Genomic DNA, 15,452 nt, shown 5'->3' on the forward strand with positions numbered 1-15,452 from the left:
GATCTAAAATACAGCGCTTCGATAAATTAAAAAAATTTTTAGAAATTTTCCGCATAAAATATTCGACTTATGTATTTTTTTCATTGTCTTCTATAGTCTGTAAACTCATCGGAATATTTTTTGCTCTACAAAGGCCTTTAATCACATTACGGATGAATACAAAGTTGACCATAACACAAAAAAATTTTTTTTATCAATCAATTTGTAAGAATATCTAGAGTTATCGTGGTTGATTTTTTCCGACGATAAAATCTTCCAAACGATATTGTCTTGGGCACTGTTGTGTACGTTAACCATACAACTTTTCAATTTATCTTATCTCAATTTATTTTTGAATTTTATAATGAATCCCTCGATACTGTTCACATGGGTCATTCTTCAAAAATAGGTTGAATTATAAAGCAAATTTAAATTGTGTCATTCTTATTTTATATTATAATTTTCGGGATTGATTTTTATCAACAACAGCTAGATAGATGGATAGATATACAGAGTGGATCAAAATGACCTTCACAGCGGTAAACTGTAGATAGAGGAGACGATTTTAAGAATAAAGTTCCTAAGTCGCTTTTCGATATTCTCAATAGTTTTTGAGTTATTCAAAATGTAAATTGACCAATCACAGACATGCTTTAGGAATTAAAAAAAAATAAAAAAGAATAATAAATAAGTTTAGCACCACTGCCACAGCAGACTTCCAGTTAAACGATATTTATTTAATATGAAAAGTTCGATTTCTCACAGAAAAAAAAACAAAACATGCAATTTCAACCTAGAACGTATTTGTATATATTTTTTTATCTTTTTCTTTTCACAGAAAACATTATCGACTTAAGATACTCAGCGATACTCAGCGATACGGCCAGCGAGACAGCCAGTGAGATGTCAGGCGAGACGTTCAGCGAGACCTCCTGCAAGACAGCCAGCGAGATTCCGGCGAGATGACCGTCTCACCGGACATCTCGCTGGCCGTCTCGCTGAGTGTCTCGCTAGCTGTTTTGCAGGACGTCTCGCTGGCCGTCTCGCTAGGTGTTTCGTTGACCGTCTCGCCGGACATCTCGCTGGCTGTCTCGCAGGACGTCTCGCTGAGTGTCTAGCAGGACGTCTCGCTGAGTATCTCGCCGGACATCTCGCTGGCCGTCTCACTGAGAGTCTTGCAAATATGCTATGACGTACATCAAGCGCTTAGCGAAGTCCTGAGCGAGACCGAGCAAGCAAAATCAGAGATTTTTCATTAATTATTTTGTGTATTGTCTATATCTATATTTTTGTCTGTTTGAAATTGCTATTATTTCAATAAGATAATTTTAATAGTTTAAAAATTTTTTTTTATTCTTGGTTGAAGGTTATATATTTAAAAATACGTAATTTATTTTGTCAATTCTTCGGAAGTTATATATTCAATAATTGCATCATCTTAAATCGATAATGTCTTTTGTGAAAAGGAAAAGATAAAAAAAATTATACAAATACGTTCTAGGTTGTAATTGCATGTTTTGTTTTTTTTTTCTATGAGAAATCGAACTTTTCAAATTAAACAAATATCGTTTAACCTGAAGTCTGCTGTGGCAGTGATGCTAAACTTATTTATTATTTTTTTTAATTCCTAAAGCTTGTCTGTGATTGGTCAATTTACATTTTGAATAACTCAAAAACTATTGAGAATATCGAAAGGCGACTAAGGAACTTTATTCTTAGAATCGTCTCCTCTATCTACAGTTTACCGCTGTGAAGGTTATTCTGATCCACTCTGTATAGATAAATAAATTAAAAGAGAAATAAATCAATTCATATAATTCCATAACTACGGCTTTTTCAGAACCATGAACTAAAAGTATAATGTTCTTACAAGTATACATCTGATACGCTGATTATGAAATACTAACATATCCTTGATTAAACAAAATGATTTGATATGATTAACAATGATAAATTTTCTAATAATTTTTAATCCTGTAAAATGACGTTAATTATTTTGAATCATATCTCTTATGAGCATTTATAATTGGGAAATAATTTTTAATCATTTTGTTTAATAACCGATATGACGACGTGAGTAATGCAAGTATGAGTACTCATAACAATTTCAAATATAGTATTTTTAAAAAGTGGCATCTTTGCGCACGTTTTTACACTCAATGAATCGATGTTTACTCATTTCATAACTACAGCGTGAGTTCTGTGAAAATCAATTGGTTATTTGTGTGCAATAAGTTTATTTACTGCAAGTTAATTCTTCGTGTCCAAGGCAAATGACGTTCAAAATTGCTAAAATTGTAAGAATATGTAAAATAAGTAACAAACAAACAATCTTTGTATTAACACTGAAAATATTTAAAATATTTAAATTTATATAAAAACAATTTATCAATTGATTCGAGCATATATTCATTCCCTGGTGAAAATTTTTCGGATTTTTCTCTCAAAAACTCTGAAGAAGTCTTTAGAAGTCTTTTAGAACTTAAGATAAGTCTTTTTTAGAGTTTTTCAGAGAAACGTCTGAAAAATTTTTACAAGGGTTTCTTCAAATAATATTGTTGTTGTTATTAAAATTTTTTTAACTTTATAACTAGAACTTAAAATTTTATTCTTTTATTTATTTTTATGTTTTTAGTTACGTGGGGACCTCATTCCCCTCGAATGATCCATTTAATAGCTTAAATCGATTTAAGGCAGTTGCTCCGCACACATTATCGCACGCTGTATATAGTATATTTTTTTGCTATTACTTATTTTCTCATTAACGACCTTCATTCACTTATACTGATAAGCATTTCCGAATACTTTATATTTTATATTGTTGCTGGTATACGTTCCGCGCGCATGCGCGCGTCTGAATGTCAGTATGGAATTATGTATATATCCATGCTTACGATATATATTTGACCAATCACGTAACGAATAGTTTGTTTCCTTGTGTGTATTTTCATATTTTTCATCTAAATTATACTTGTGGATATATCGTAAACAAAACGGCAAAGTACGTTTAAGAAAAAACACTCGTTTTCCCAGATTAAAAATACTGATTGAAAAGAATTGAGAAGCGGTCTCTCCATGAAAACTGTATATCTATATATACAAACAAAATAATTGAAATTATTGAAAAGAATTTGAATTTCATCATTTTTAATTCTTTTCAGACAATATTTTTACAGGGTTTACTCTTCCACTTTTTTTTTATTCTGTCGAGAAATTTTTTAACACAGTTAATAGTTGCATACGTAAACATTTTTTTACATGCTCTTAATGAAGAGTAACCCTGAAAATTGTAAGCTTCATTAATAAATATCTTGCATTCCTAACGGTCAAAAAATTTAAAACTTTAGGATTTTTTGGTTACTATGATTTTAAGCTTGAGAAAAAAAAAAAAAAATTAACAAAATCTGTCGAAAAGTAGTTTTACGGACCAACTACCTCAATATCAGAGCGTCATTGGGTGTTTAATGAAATAAAATTAGTACTCATATTCAATCATGTCAATCGTTAAGCCATATGTTTAGACTTTATTCGAGGTTGACCACCCTAGCGATTTTACCGCCTTGGTTATAATATGGTTAATTCACGGTCAAATATTAGTCTATATGAAGTGATTGGAGGGTCTACATCAGGTATCATTGTAAAAAATTTTGACTATTTATTTATTGACTGAAGATCCGAGAAATACCTTTTTCTGCGGGTAAACTCACGGTGATTTGACCGACATTTAACCATCAATTTTCCCTCCATAGAATTAGCAAAAAACTACCCTGATTCAGAAAGATGATTTGAAATGATTACCTTCATGTTAATTGTATATCTATATAGTATTCAAATCCGATGGTTTTAAATCATTTCAAATCATTTTAAATCATTTCAAATTAGATTTCTTAATCAGGGTAGCTCATTACAGTCGATTCACCGTCTTATTATAGGAATCCGATGTAACAAAATAGGTGCATTCACCCAGAATAATCGGTATTAAGCTCGTGAAATGTTCGCGTATATGATAATATTAAAAATAAATAATAGTTTAAAAATACTAAAAAATACGCTTTTTACAGAAAACTGAACTAAAAAAATTGAAAATAAGTTTTAATAAATTTAAATTAAGAATAGTGTTAAAATTTTCAATAAATATAAATTAATAATAGTGTAAATAAAAAAAGTGTATTTTATTTTAAAAAAAGCGTGGGGTGCTTTTTAAGATATTATAAGAATGATAATCACTCTACTCATGTCTGTCAATAGAATATTTATATCTATTGACCCATGCACCCCACGCCTTTTTTTAAAATAAAATACATTTTTTTATTTACACTATTATTAATTTATATTTATTGAAAATTTTCAATTTTTTTAGTTCAGTTTTCTATAAAAAGCGTGTTTTTTAGTTTTTTTAAACTATTATTTATTTTCTACTTATTAGTTTTGTTTATTTACAAAAACTTTTTTTTTTTGAGTTTTTCTAAACTATTATATTCTTTGTTGAATTCAAAATCCTCTTTGGTGTTCGAAAATTCGTTAATATTAGATAAATTGGCTAAAGATAATAATTGGAAATTAAAATTTCTGCCTTATCGACTACAGATGAAAATGATGTAGATTAACAAAAATCTTATTTTGCAAATTGAAAAATGGAATAATTTTATCAAATTAGTGTATTGTCATCAGTCCTCGATAAATCTACAAAGTTTGAACGAAATATGACCATTTAAAGCGGGTCAAAATCGCGCCCAAAGAAGTTGGTTACAAACAAACATTCAGGTGAAGTTAATAAAAAGCGTGTAAAAAAAATAAATTAGTGTAAAATCACATCGCGTAGACCGGGGATCGAACTCGGATCATCTGATTGAAAGTCAAAAGATTTTCCTGTAATGCTATCCCAGACGTGGATTAAAGATGACTTTCAATCACCATCTATTTTACGGATACTTAATGATGTTTTGATAATTATTTATATTTCACGAATTCTAAATAATAAATTAACTAATTCTGAATAATAAAAAATAATAAATAACAAATTCTGTGAATTTGTCACTCAAAATGAATGCATTAAATTTTCTTAATCAAAAAGAAATTTTTTCTTTAATTTCATGAGCCTATGTTAAATTTAAAATTTCATAAAAAACAAAATTCTGAAATTTTACAAAAATTTATAAAAAGTGTTTTCTTGGATAATGTCAAAAATTGTCGTGGCTGAATCCTTTTTCAAATTATTTTTTATATATTATTTATTTATGTTTTATTTGCCTCATATATTATTTTGTGAAATTTTTTTATATTAACAAATTAAACTTATATCCACCCAACAATTTATCAATGGATCGTAAGTATTAAATTACTACTTTACCGTCACTATCTTTTTTGGCGTGATTTGACCATAAATTCGGTCGCAGACTACCGTGGATTCACCACCGGAATACTCTTTATTCACCGAATTTTTACCAGTCATTCACCGTTGTATTGATGTCTGAAGACAATCAAAGTATCGGAAAATGATGATTATTGAATAGAAAAAATTGAAAAAATCTTGCACAGTGTTCACTTTATGAACCATACAATCACAGTTAGAATATTTCACAACTTCACTTATTTTTCTGCTAGGGCTTCTTTAATGACACAGGTCCACAAAAAAAATTAGAAAAACGGTTGACCCTGAAGGCCATCCCTGCAACTTCCCGCTACTTTCGTAATTAAGCGCTCGAAATTGCACTTATTATCTTTTTGAGTTCTTTGAGTTAAAAAATCTAATTTTCGTGTAGTTTTGAGCTCTCCGAGCTCAAAAGTTTGATAGGAGTTTATTAAATCACTATTTTTTTAATTTTCAAGCCGCAATAACTTTTTTTGAATGAATGAACCGATTTTCACGCGGTTAGCGGTATTCGACGCAGTTTTTCAAATTCTATGATATACTTTCAAACACAAATTGATTAGACTGGAAATTTCGGTGTAATTCGAAAAAAACACTTGTTGTCGATTTTTTTCGTCAACGATAACTCACGAACGAATCAACCAATTTTGACCGGCTTGGTAGCGATCGACGTGGTTTTTTGATGTTAAGAGCTGATTAGTTTTTGGAATTGATCGGTGGAGCCGTTTAAAAGTTATTAAAAAAAAACTACATTTGAAAACATTTTTTTTCGTAGTTTTTTTGAGATTTCTGAAAATCTACCTGTCCGAATCGGTCCATACCATATTCAATCTAAGTTCAGTCAAGCCCTTTCGATTGGCGTCAACCGCGATAGAATCGGTCGAGCCGTTCAAAAGTTATGAGAGGTTTACATCCACATGCCCCACACACACACACACACACACACACACACACACACACACACACACACACACACACACACACACACACACACACACACACACACACACACACACACACACACGCACACACACACACACACACACACACACACACACACACACACACACACACACACACACACACACGCACACACACATTATGAAATGTACAGTGAAGCTAAAATTTAATTCGATAAACAAATCGTCTTAGAATTTATTAATTAGACAAAATCTTTGATTAGGAAAAAAAATTATTTACGAAAGTTAAAAATAACTTTTTTTTTTCTGTAGAAGCTCAAAGACGTATACACAAATATAAAAGTATGTTTACATCAATTGTCATAAACCTATTCTTCGAGTTGAGTGAAAACTTACCGTCCCATAGTTTTTTATCATGACCAATTGATCTTTAATGATCTTTTCAACGATTTATTTAATTAATTACCTTCATTACTGAATTATTGAATGCGTACATTTTCTTGTTCAAAAAATATTTTCCGAGTTCTGAACGATCGCATGATAATAAAATAGCGCGGCAAATGCATCGACACAGAACATATCTACCCTGAAAGCCACCTGATACTATAATTTTCAGATAACTTAGTGCCGCGAATTATAGATAACTTGACGAAAAGTATGTTGGCGATAGTGTTAATCTACAACTTATCCTAAAGTTATGGTGAAGTTTACTTCAACGAATTGTATTCAAACAATTGCTGTTAAGTTGACCGAAATTTTCTATCCAAGTTTACTATAAGCTTATAGATAACTTGTTTTTCAACATCGAGATTACCTTATTGCGTATAAGGAAAGGCATTTGTGGACTTAACGGTAACTTACCCTGGTGGAAATAAGATTCTGTTATTAGTCTGAATCATGATTGTGGGACTCAATCAGAATGCCACCAGTCTGAACCTCTCTGAAAATGTTACAATGAGAGTCGTTAAATTAGATAAAAGCAGATGTTGTTTGAGGTTATTATTTAACATGAATTTCGGTCTCTGCAAGAAGACTAAATCAGAATTATTCAAAACTGTTGAAAAAATTCCTAATGTGAAAGAATCAGACTTTTTCAGAGATATTATGAAGTAATATTAATAACTTTCATTTCTTGAAATAATGATATCGATTTATCGTTCTTATAAACAAATCATCTTATAGCAAATTTATAATTCCCAAATGGTTATTAAGAGTTGATTTACTCAGTTTAACAGTAAAAAAAAAGAGATTATTTCTTTTCAAAAAATTTACTCATCAGAACTGGAAAAAATTAAAATATAAACAAGAATTAAAGCATGTTTTGTAAAAACTTTTCATTACAAAATTACTTCAATGCGCATGAAATCGCCCACCGTTGAGCCACTCAAAACATCAACAGCAATTAAGTGCACTTGCTATTAAAAACAAATATTACTTGAAGAGTAAATCCAATCGGTATTTAATTTAGACTATCAGACTATACGCCATCTATTAGAAACTGAGAATACGCAAAGATTCTAATTGTAAATTCGTGGACTAAAGTATGATTAGTATCAATTGATTCTAGCAGACGGTGTGCGGTTAGAAAATTCTTTCCTACCTAAAAAGTTAATTTATATGTGTGATTGTCCTAAATAAACACCGATTTGATTCATTCTTTGAGTAGTATCTGACCCTAACAGCAAGTGCACTTTATTTGCTGTTGATGTTTTGACGTGCTCAACTATGAGCTATTTGATGCGCATTGAAGTATTTTTGGAATGAAAATATTAATTGAAAAGAAAAAAATTTTACAAATGCATTAATTCTTGTTAATATTTTAATTTTAAATTTTTGTTCAGTTCTGATAAATAAATTTTTTAAAAAGAAATAATCTCTTTTCAACTTCCCGCTAAGAAAATCGAATATTTTCAAAAATCGGGAACTTATTGGTTTTACCCCGTTTTGCAAAAATCGAATTCTCATCAGATCTCAACGTTCTGAGGTCACAGGAAGCTTCCCTGACTACCCCCGCGAGGGTGTCTGTACGTATGTATGCATGTATGTATTTATAATACATTTACGTATGCCAGGACTTGGTGTTGGTATCAGGACTAGGTGTTGATGCCTGGGTATGTCGGGCTCAGAAGTCAATATTATTTTGCAACAATACCGACTAAACATCCTCCTCTTTCCTTTCCCCATGGATGTTACAGGGAAGACTGGAAAGGGACCGCGTTAGCATTACTTCAATCCAGTCCATGTTATGTCTTATGACACCTGCTTCTTGTTTCTACTGATTTTTAATCCTTTTCTGCGATTTTTTCTCTTAAAAGACGCTGCGCGTAGGCTACAACAGCTGACCAGTTTTCTTCTCTTTTGATCATGCAAGTTACCAAGCTCTCAGGGGAGAGCGTGGTGCCTATTTTTTCTTCGGTACTGATTCGGTCGTCCTTCCACCGATCACACTCGAAAAACGTGTGCTTGGCGTTGTCAATTCTGTCTGGGCAGTATTTGCACGTTGGTGTGCTGTGCAAACCCATCTTGAAAAGATAGGCATTGAATTGCCCATGTCCCGTCAATAGCTGGGTCAGAAATAAGTCCGTGTCTTCGTGCTTTCGGGAAAGCCAGACGTTGATGTTTGGGATCAGGCTTGCTGTCCATCTGCCCGTCTCTCCCGATGTCCATCGGTCCTGCCACTCTTGCTGCGTTTCCGCCTTTATCCTCGTTCTTGCGTCCTTCATTTTTTTGTCATTTTCTTTAGCGTCATAAAGTTGAGCTCTCTCGAACGCTAATATGTCGATGGGCGTAGCTCCTGCAATGACCAATACAGCCGCTTCGGAAACTGTGCGGTAGGCGCAGGTAACCCTGAGAGCGCCTCGCCGCTGTACTGCTGCTATCTTTCGCCGATAGGTTTTCTTCTTTAATACGTCTGCCCATATCTCCGGTCCATAAAGCAGTACTGAGTGGACTGCTTCTAGAAGAATTCGTCTCTTTTTTGTTCTTGGTCCCATAGTGTTGGTCATGATTTTTGCTAGGCTAGACACCGTCTTGTTGGCTTTCTGGCATGCATTTTCGAGGTGTTCGCGAAAAGATAGTTTCTCGTCTATCATTACCCCCAGATAGCACAGGGCTCTTGTTAATGTTAGTGTTGTTCCTCCCATGTCCACCGCGAATGGTTCTGGGAACCATTTTTGACGAGTCAGAACGACCATCTTGGTTTTGTGCTTGGCGAGTTTCAGGTGGTGTTTATCGAGCCAAGTCTCGACGGCATCAATGGTTTCCCAAACTAGTAGTTTGGCCTCCTCTACGCTGTCTACTATTATCGTGGCCGCGACGTCATCTGCAAAGCCCGTTAGCTGTACTTGCTTTGGTAACAGAATCTTAAGAAGCTCGTCATAGTCCGCGTTCCATAGGTCGGGCCCCATTCTTGAGCCTTGCGGCACGCCTGCTGTTATGGCGTATTCTTGTAGTCTTTCTGTAGTCTCCGCTATTAGCGTTCTTTCTTCAAGGTAGTTGTCGATTAGTGCCAAATTTTCTGGCTTTGCGTCAAATTTGTGTTCCAGAGCGTCTAGGATATCTCCCCAATTCGCGCTGTTAAATGCGTTTTTGACATCTAGCGTGAGGAGAATGCACACTTTACGAGCTTTAAGGCTACCAGTCCATGCTTCTCTCGCTGTCCCTACGACTTTCTGGATCGCGCCGACTGTTGAATGTCCTTTCCGGAAGCCATGTTGGTTTGCGGCAAAACCTCCAGCACGATCGATATCGTTCCGTAATCTTCCCTGTATAAGCTTTTCGAGCAATTTCCCAGCAATGTCCAGCATGCAAAGTGATCTGAACGACGAGGGTGTTACAGGGCCACCTTTGCCTTTATCTAGCAGAACCAATCTCTGCCGCTTCCAGACCGTGGGAAACGTGCCAGTTGCCAAGCATGCGTTGTAGGTGTTTAGGAGTATGTCTGGATATTCCAGGGCTACAGTCTTGATCACCGATGTTGGGATGCCATCAGGGCCGGGTGCCTTTCCTTACGTATGTATGTATGTATGTATGTATGGATATATGTTTTTTTTTTTTCCAACGAGGTACGAAAAAAAGATCTTCAAAAGACACCGCTATCGTTAACTCCACCGCCCATCTTACGGCAGATATCGATGGTCGGTAGTGTGGAGATTTTTACCCACTAAAAAAAAAACATTTCTCTTCCCCTCTCCCCATAGATGGTACGGGGAGGACTGGATTGGAACCGCGTTAGCATTACTTCAATCCAGTCCGTGCTGCGTCTCACGACGCCTATTCTTGGCTACTGGTCTCTTTCTGCGATTTTTTCTTTCAGAAGGTGCTGTGCGTAAACTGCAACAGCTGACCAGTTTTTCTCTTGTTCGATCATATAGGTCGCCAAGCTGGAGGGGGAGAGCCTGGTGCCTATGATCTCTTCGGTGCTGCTTCTGTAGTCCCTTCACCGAGGACACTCGAAGAATGTGTGTTCGGCATTGTCAATTTTGTCCGGGCAATATTTGCATATCGGCTTGTCCTGTAGTTTCATCCTGTAGAGGTAGTCATTGAATTGGCTATGGCCTGTCAAGAGCTGGGTCAGAAAAAAATCCGTGTCCCCATGTTGTCGAGAGAGCCAGACGTTTATGTGCGGGATCAGGCACGCCGTCCATCTGCCCGTTTCCCCTGACGTCCATCGGTCTTGTCACTCCTGTTGCGTTTCCTTTTTTATTCTCGTCTTTGCTTCCGTGGAGTTGTCACCATTCCTTTTTGCGTTGCAGAGTTTCACTCTCTCAAATGCTAACAAGTCAATCGGTGTGGCTCCTGCTATTACCAGTACCGCTTCCTCTGAAACCATGCGATAGGCACAAGTAACTCTCAGCGTTCCTCGTCGTTGCACCGCCGCTATTTTGCGCCGATAAGTCCTCTGTCTAAGTATGTCCGCCCATATCTCCGTTCCGTATAGCAGTATTGAGTGGACTACTTCCAAGAGCACCCTCCTTTTTTTGGTTCGTGGTCCTATAGTGTTGGTCATGATTCTTGACAGGTTGGAAACTACTTTGTTGGCTTTTGTGCAGGCGTTTTCAAGGTGTTCTCGGAAGGACAGCTTCTCGTCGATAACTACACCTAAATAACGCAGTGCCCTCGTGGATGTCAGTGTTGTCCCGCTCATGTCTACGACGAACGGTTTTGGGAACCACTTTTGTCGGGTCAGGACGACGATCTCAGATTTTTGCTTGACAAGTCGCAGGTGATGTTCCTCCAGCCAATTTTCGACGACATCAATGGTTTCCCGGACTAGTAGTTCTGCCTCCTCTGCACTGTCAACGACTATCGTAGCCGCGACGTCGTCTGCAAAGCCCGTGAGTTTCACCTGTTTCGGTAACGGGATTTCCAGAAGCTCATCATAGTCTGCGTTCCAAAGGTCGGGCCCCATAATTGAACCTTGCGGCACGCCAGCCGTTATGTTATGTTCTTGTGGGCCTTCCGTCGTTTCCGCTATCAACGTTCTTTCGTCGAGATAGTCGTCTACTATTCTCAGATTTTCTGGCTCCACATCAAATTTGTGTTCTAAAGCATCTAGGATGTTACCCCAGCTCGCACTGTTGAAGGCGTTCTTGATGTCCAGTGTAAGAACAAGACACACCTTGCGAGCTTTGAGGCTGCCAGACCATGCTTCTCTAGCTATCTCTATGACTTTCTGGATCGCAACAATTGTTGATCGTCCTTTTCGCAAGCCATTTTGGTTACTGGTAAAGCCTCCGGCACGGTCAATGTCGTTTCGTAGCCTGCCCTGAATGAGCTTCTCGAGCAGTTTCCCAGCTATATCAAGCATACAGAGTGGTCTAAATGACGATGGTGTTATAGGGGTTCCCTTCCCTTTGTATAACAGGACCAATCTCTGCCGCTTCCAGACCGTAGGAAACGTGCCGGTTGCCAAACATGCATTGTAGGCACTCAGGAGTATGTGCGGATATTCCAGGACTACAATCTTGATTACCGAGGCTGGGATGCCATCAGGGCCTGGTGCTTTCCCAATCTTGATGGTTTTTGCTGCTTCTTGCAGTTCTTTGATTGTAAAGGGTGTTGTTTCGCCAGTTTTTACATATCGTCTCTTTTCTCGCGGTGGATGGTCAGGAAACAGCTCTGCCACGATGCTGTTCATTAAGGCAGGAGACTTCGGTCCTTCTGGAGAAGCCTTCCCAAGTCGTTTAGTGACAATTTAGTATGCCTTACCCCAGAGGTCATTGTTGAGGTCGTTGCAAATCTCTTTCCACAACTCCGCTTTACTTGCTTTGATGGCTTTATTCAAAGTCTTCTTGACCTGTTTGTACTCCATCGAGTATATGTCTTGGTCAGGGGAACGTTTTGCTGCTCTCGTTGCTCTCCTACGTAGTCCATGGCATTTTTTCCGAACATCTGCTATGTCTTGAGTCCACCAATATACTGACCTATAGGAGCCTCGCCTCTTCATCCGTGGCATGGAAGCATCGCATGAGGCGGCGATCAGTCCCATAACTCTTGACACTAAGTTTGTCGTTTCATTGCGGCTATTCGGAGTCGGGCTGTCCTGAAAAGTAGACGAACTTCGTGTCGGAGAAGTTTGCAGCTTCTCTAAATCGAGCTTCTTGATATTCCACTTCCGCGGTTGATAATCGTGTCGTGTTATCGGAACAGAAGCAGTTTGAATGCTGAATGTCACATACTGATGGTCGCTGCCACTATATTCTTCGGATACGGTCCAGCCTTCAATCATGTTCACAATCTTTGGAGTCGCCAACGTAATGTCGAGTATAGATTCCCGGTATCCTGGTCTTCGAAAGGTGGTATAACTTCCGGTGTTCAGCACTATGAGGTCCGTCCTTGCTGCGAAGTCCGCTACTTCGTCTCCTCTGGTGTCGGAGGGTTCAGCGCCCCATTCAGCTGATTTTGCGTTGAAATCACCAGCTACGATGACTTCACCATCGAACTTGACGATAGTGTCCTCTATGTTTGCCATTTTCTGTTAAAACACACTAATCCCTTCATTGGGTGAAAGGTAGACGCTTACAAAGTAGGTCTTGGGGGCTTTGATCCAGACGAAGCCTTCTCCGCCTCCGCTGTCGTTCACGGTGACCTTTTTTGAGTTTATGATCCAGATTGCTGCTGTGTCAGATTTATCGGCGAACCATATATTACCGTGAATATTTACATATTGCTCGCAGATAAGGCAGATATCGATCTTGTCTTCAAAGATACGCTGGCGCAGAAGATTTTGCGCTAAGGCGCACCTATTCAGGTTACCCTGTAATAAGCGCGTCATTTTTGTTCTTTCGTGGCTGCGGCAAGTGCGGTGCGAAATACCTTACACGCTCCGGAACCGGCTATATGACCTAAGCCATCCTGAGCGTATTTGTCTGCCGTACAAAGGAAGCACTTTGGCTTTTCTGCGCAGTTTGTAGATTTATGGTTATCTCCGCCACATTTATAGCAGCATTTGCTTCTGTCAGGGCCCGTACAATTCTCTGTTTGGTGACCGAACCCTAGGCATTTAAAGCATCGGGTTACTTTCGCAACCGGGCGTATGCGGCAGTTAACCCAGCCAATCTTTATATGGGCCTTGTTGAGGGCTTTAATCGCATTAAGTTCGTCGATCTCGCAAAAGGCTGCCCGATTACCTCGTGGTGTGGGTTTTGTCAAATTCACCCGTTTGATCTCTAGGCTGTCTTTGAATTCACGTTTAAGTGCTTCGCGGACTTCGCTCTCGGTAGAGATTTCATCCAAGTCGAGGATCTCAATCGTTGTTGTTGGTGTTAGCGTTTTGACCGTGCCGATGTTTGCAGCGGCTGACGTTACTGCATCGGTGAAAGCCTTGCTGTCCTCGGTCTTTCGAGCCATTTCAAGGAGAACGCCTCCGTGCCTTGTCCTTTTAATAGACCTTATGTCTACTCCAGTCTCTGTCGGGCTAACCTTGGCCTTGATTTCCTTGAGGAGATGGGCGTATGTTCGCCCTTCAACTGGTTGGACAAGCACAGCTTTAGTTCTCGTCCTCTTCCTTCTCGGTTTTTTTGAGCCACCCTTACTTGGCTGGTTTTGGGCTTCAGTAGTTTTTGCCCCTGGCTCCTGTACTCTTTCGTTTTTTTTTTGCCGTGTCACCTTGATCCAGGCATTATCTCGGGCTGTCTTTTTCTGTGCTGGTTTGTCGATTTCAGAGGAAGGGCTGGGTGTCGACAGCGGCCTCTTTTTTTTGTTCTCTTTTTTTTGCTGTGATTTTTCAGGAGTGACCAAAAACGCTTGTGGTTTGGTGGTCGTCTCCGGAGATGTTTGCGTGGTTGTCGCCGACATCGATGCTGATTTGTTGGCCAACTTATATGCCGTGGCAATGGACGCTACTAATTTTTTGAGTTCATGATGGAGATTTCTCTTGTCCTTTATGAACTCTGTCGACTCTTCGATCTTGCTGCCGAGCCGTTCCATTGGCGATTGTTTGCCGGTGATAGTCGGTAGAGAGTTGATTCTCCCTCGATACGTGTAAGTGTTGACGGGAGCAACAGGTCTTCTATTTCTTGGAGGAATGCCTGTTTGCTGTGCGTCTACTTCCATCTGAGCTGTTTCGGTACTCCCTGTAGCATTGCTAGCTTTGCTAGACGGCAGAGCCATGGGGTCCACTCTGCTGTTCAAACGGTCGCTTGATAACGACGAGTTTAGGCCCGCTTGTACGCCTTCCCTCGCCGGTACTGCGGTATCCCCCCTCTGCACCGTAGACGATGTTTGAATGTTTTCTGACATTTCATATCATCTTTTTGCTAGGTTTTGGTCCACCCCGAGTATTTTATTTCCTCGGTACCCGACGTATCTGGCGCGCAGGTATGACGAGTATTCCCCTATCCGCCACCTGGGGAGGCGCCCGATGCGGGACCCAGCAAGCCCGACACGGGATGTATGTATGTATGTATGCATGTATGTATGTATGCATGTGTGTGTGTGTGTGTGTGTGTGTGTGTGTGTGTGTGTGTGTGTGTGTGTGTGTGTGTGTGTGTGTGTGTGTGTGTGTGTGTGTGTGTAAGCCTCTTATAACTTTTGAACGGTTGGACCGATTTTATCGCGGTTGGCGCCATTCAAAAGGGCTTGGCCAAACTTAGATTTTGAATACAATTTGGGCCGATTCAGACCAATAGATTTCAAGAAATCTAAAAAAATCAGTGAAAAAAATTTTATTTTCAAAGTGC

General features: G+C 38.5%; 1 protein-coding gene across 18 annotated transcripts in view; it reads left to right on the forward strand.

The window, feature by feature from the left end:
• Pip5k59b (Phosphatidylinositol 4-phosphate 5-kinase 59B) overlaps positions 1–15,452 on the forward strand; it is a 337,529-nt gene that overhangs the window by 150,220 nt on the left and 171,857 nt on the right. The gene's annotated exons all lie outside the window — the stretch shown is intronic.

Source organism: Cotesia typhae, unplaced genomic scaffold (genome assembly GCF_013202065.1).
Source record: "Cotesia typhae breed Kobodo isofemale line unplaced genomic scaffold, CoteBio_Ctyphae contig_56, whole genome shotgun sequence".
NCBI lineage: Eukaryota > Metazoa > Arthropoda > Insecta > Hymenoptera > Braconidae > Cotesia > Cotesia typhae.